The sequence below is a fragment of the Arachis ipaensis genome, chromosome B08 (assembly GCF_000816755.2).
Source record: "Arachis ipaensis cultivar K30076 chromosome B08, Araip1.1, whole genome shotgun sequence".
Taxonomy (NCBI): domain Eukaryota; kingdom Viridiplantae; phylum Streptophyta; class Magnoliopsida; order Fabales; family Fabaceae; genus Arachis; species Arachis ipaensis.
Window position 1 is genome coordinate 47568174 of NC_029792.2, and position 5405 is coordinate 47573578.

Genomic DNA, 5405 nt, shown 5'->3' on the forward strand with positions numbered 1-5405 from the left:
ACAAGTGTTCCTATCTTAAAGAATAAATGTAAAGAATTCATTTTAAGATTGAGCCAAAACTGCCTCTAATCACATGCACACCTTGCATTTATAAGGCTTTGTTTGGTTGGAAGGAAAGAAATAGAAAAGAAAGAAATAGAAAGGAAAGAAATTGAGTGGAATTTTATTTTCCTTAGATATGTTTGGATGAAAGGAAAATGAGAAGGAAGGAAATAGTATATAATGTTATGAAAAGACAATTTTATCCTTAAATATTTTAAAATATATTAAAAATAGAGGATAATATTGGAATATTGATACAAAATACATTTTTCTTTCATTTTCCATTCATTGTTGGAGGGAAAAATTTTTCAATGGGTCCCACCCATTTTTTACACTATTCATTATTTTCCTTTGATTTTTCCATTCAACCAAACAAAGAAAAATAGTTGTTTTCCTTCCTATTTCCTTCCTCTCATAACAAACACACCCTTAGGAAACAGTCACGAGTGTCTAAAAACAGCGCCAACAATGGAAGAAATAATGAATTAAACAAAAAAATTTGAATTCCAACAAAAAATTAGCACCAAATAAATTCTTTGGTGTTTTGACAACCTAATTTTCATACCAGTAATTCAATCATGGAACATATAGTCATTCGTAACAATGCATAGTCTAAGACTCTTTAATAAAAATATATAGCAGTTGATAAACTCCAATTTTAGGGTATATTTTGTATTGAATTTAGTGGATTTATCAACTTATCACACATTTATTCAATAAAATAGCATGATTTTGTAATTCTCCTTAAATTGTGTCTAATGATTAAAAACATGTTTTTTTAGGCCTTAAAATTGCTAAATATAATTCACTTTAATTACATTTGATGCATTGATATGTTTGTTGAGTGATTCCACGTTTAGAAGGCAAAGATTGGGTTGAAGAAATGAAGAAAAAGCATGTAAAAGTGGAAAATTCACGAAGAAATGAAGTTTTGGAAATCTGCCATGCGAGGCGTACGCGTGACCCACGTGTACCCGTGACCAGAACTTTGTCAAGCAACGCGTGCGCGTGACCCAGGTGTACGCGTGACAAGCGTCACGTGACCTCATTAAAGGCAACACGCTGGGGCGGTTTCTGAGTTATCCAGGTTCAAATCCAACTCATTTCTAAAACTATTAGAGGCCTAATTCAAGAAGCAGCAAGGGGAGAGCAATTAGAGTAGATTAGTAACATGTCTTAGGTCATATTCTAGAGAGAGAAACTCTCTCTTCTCTCTAGAATTAAGTTAGACTAGGATAGATTTCTCTTAGATTTAGTTTTAATTGCTTGTTTTGATTTAGTTTCCTTTACTTTTCCTTATTCCATTGCTTTAATCTTCTTAAAGTTAATTTTCTTTTTATGTCACGTTTATGTTTATAAACTCTTTTTGTTGAATTTAATTTCCATTTATGCAATTTGATTTTTCTTTTTTTATTGTTATTTAATCTAGTTGTTATTATTGTTTTCTTGCATTTGGTAACCATAGATTTTATATTCTTGCAATTTTACCATACTTTCCTTTTATGCCTTCCAAGTATTTGATAAAATGCTTGGTTGGATTTTAGAGTAGATTTTTATATTCTTGGCTTGGGTTAGTAACTTGGGTAATATTGAGTTACTAATATCCAAGTGATTGATAATTTGTTTCCATTGACTCTAGTTGTCACTAAATTAATTAGTGAGTGGCTAGGACTTATGGACTAGGATCAATTAAGCTCACTTGACTTTTCTCTAGTTTTGGAGATGACAAAGTGAGAATGATCCTTGGAATTATCATGTTGTGGTTAGTAACAAGGATAGTGAACCTTAACCATTAACCCTTGTCAAGACATTTTTACCATTTGAGTTTCCTTTATTTTCTTGTTATTTACTTTCTTGTTCATCATTTCAAAACCCAAAAAATATTTTCTCATAATCAATAATATGCACACTTCCCTACAATTCTTTGAGAGACGACTCGAGGTTTAAATACTCTCTATTTTTATTGGATTTAACTTAACTGACAAACAAATTAAACTGTGATTGAGCGTTGTTTGCCGGTTTAGATCTATACTTCAATAAAATTATTTTGTGAAAATTTTTAACCAATAATTTTCCTTATATCAACAGTAAAAAATAAATTAAAAAATAACTAAACTTAAATCCAAATATCTAACACCTTAAATTTCAAATAAACTCGTTATCTTCACGGTTTTTACAAACTTCAAAAAAAAGAAAAATGTTCATGACACTCATCACATTGACATAGACCTCATATACACATAAAAATCTCCATTCTTTATCACCACAAAAATAGAACAGAGCAAAATAATAGATAAATAAATTAAAAAATAAAGAAATAAAGAAAAAAAGTAAGCCCCACAAATAAAAACAACTAAATAACCATAAAGATACCAAAAACGTCAATCACTAATACAAAATTGTTATAAAAAAAGCCACTTTACTTTATCATCAAAGGCTTAATTTCATTCTGTAAAATTACCAAATATTCACCAGTTTGATTATTTGATAATGAAATGCTAGTTTTAACAGTCCTTCTTAACAGCACTAGGAATTTCTTGAGATTTTAAGATTTTTGTGTTTAACGCATACCTATCTTCTTTGCCTTGGTGCTCTGAATCCTCGTCAATCTCTAATTATGTGGGTCTAGCAACCAATTCTTCATCCACACCTAAGCCTTTAGCTTCATCCAATCACACTTTGTCGTTCGATAATCACTGAAATTAACTCTTACCATATTCGTATGCTGCATCAATCTGTCAATTGAATTTTGCAAACGCCACACGTTTGATAAAGCAGATAATAGTAATTAATTAGCATTAAAAATAAAAAAACACAAAATAGAGTACGAACCTGCTATTTGCGGATTTTGAATGACCGGCGAAATGAAAGATGAATAGAGAGAAAAAGGTAACGATAAAGTGATGGAATATTGTGAATCCTTATTAATCAATTGTTAATTTCTTTGTTTAACATAAAAGTTGAATCTACAACAAAAAGATTCAAATAATAAAGACATCACAATAATTCTCTTATATAACAAAAATAATCATGAGTTAAAATTCATGCTATTATGGCCAAATTTTTTTTTTACAAATTAATTATTATTTCTTGATGATTCAAATATAGATGGCTCTGATATCACTTGTTAAAAATTCTAAAATTTTCTTAATCGCAAGATCATCTACGTTAAATCATTAAGCAAAAAATACTTGAATGCGAAAGCGTATTTGAATTCTTAAGTATAATCGAGAGAGTTTAATTCTTTGATCTTTCTCAACCAAAACTTTCTGTATCCCTAATAGGTCTTAATCACAACTCTTTTAATGGAGATTAAAACTCTGAAATCACTATTTATATTTCAGTGTGACGTCCATTAAATCTTAAAGTCCAAATAAAATAGTATTTCTGTTTTATTTTTATCATTTGATTCTAAATCAAAAATAATAATGACTTATTTAATTCAATATTTATAATAATAAATAAGATTAATATTATATAAGTCATTTAATATAAAATAACTTAATTTTATGATTATGATTGATATATGTATTGTCCATAAATAGATTAGGATATTAATAATTTTCTTCTTGTTGATTTGGGAGAGAAAAAAAAAAAAAAAGAAGGAATTAGGAGAAGGGGAGGATTATAGGAAGAAGATGATTTGGAGGTTTATACCACGTAGGCTTCTACCAGAAAAGTGATGGTAGTTGTAGGTGGATTTGGAAATTGATGAAGAATGTTGGAGATTACAGGTGAATTAGGGTTAGAGTTTGGAATTGATTAGGTTATGTTTGAGGGATAATTTATGATTTTTTAAATTTTTTTAGAATTTGAATAAATTTATCTATTAAAATTTATTTTTTATGGTTATAAATTAGTTATAATTATTTTATTATTAAATTTATCAATGTTATAATATTTTATGATCAGTTGTAGTATTTTATTAAAAATAAATATCAAGTGTATACCGATGAATACAACGTACAGCTGGCGAGAAATAATGTAATAACAAATTATAGTAGATAGTTTTTTCTCAATTCATGATTTCAATATCAAATTTTACAAAAGAAAAATTGTGTCACCTTCTCATAAATTGGAGTCTTAATTAGATATTAATATTATGTTGTATAGTTTGTATTTGGAACATGATTATTTCCTATAAACAGATTTTTGCCACCTTTTTTTTTCGCAATGATTGTCATTTATTTTTTCTTTCATCAATATGTTCCGTGAAAGAAACATTTGATATTTTGGGTGGCACTAATAACTACGTGCAAAACGATTCCCTACTACTTAGTTCATACCTTATAATATGAAGAAATCATGAATAATGGACCAATCTTGTACCGAAAAGTAACATGGCATCTCAGTCCTGGTTTCTGCCTCAACCACATTTTATTATTTTATTATACACATACGTTCATTTGATTGATGCCAGGTCTATGTACAAAACGTATAGCATCGTGGCACGAATGAAACTCACAAATTTTGAATTAATAATTAGGGCATAGCTTTTTTTATAATGTTGACTAGACAAGCCTAGCTAGCTAGTAGCTACTAGCTAGGACTAGGAGGACCCATGTCAAATCAAAGATCTTTGGTGCAATATTTAGTTGCCTTAAGGAGAAACCAATTGAAAAATGTGTGGCCTTCAAATTTTTAGGTACGTTCCATGCAGGTTCCATATAGTATAACGGTAGAGAAAACTACGGCACAAGTATGTAATAGTTTAACTAAGCTTCACACAGTTCTTGGAAAGAGAAGTGTTACCTAACAATCATGCAATGGGCAAACATCCTAACAATTAATCCGATTACTTAATGAGCCATTCAATTCAAAAGCTTAATTTGGTTAACAATTCCACTACTTAACCAATAAAGATTTTATCAACTTTTGCCAATTTTTATTTTGTTTAATAGAAATATCTTTGTGAATGTATCTAATAAAAATATTTTTTTTTTATAATTGTATCTAATAAAAATATCTTTGTAGATATATCTAATAAAAATATCTTTAATATTAATTATTGCTGGTAATAAATTGACAAATAATATGTTAGTATCTAATACTTTTTCTTTGAATAATAAAGTTTATATTAACTATCAAAGTATTATACTAGAGATATTTCCTTTTATACTATTATGTATACACACGCATACTGTAAATAGTATTGCTTCGGTAGGATATAAGGCCAATAATAATTTAGATTCCAAAATTCACAGATGAATTCGACCTGAATTAATTATCTTCATTAAATTTTTTATTGACTTATAAAATAATAATCTGACTATTTTAAAGTTGGTCCATTATATAAAAAAATAATTTGATGTGCTATGAGTATAAAGCAATCTAACACGAGTATTTAATTGTTAAACGTCATT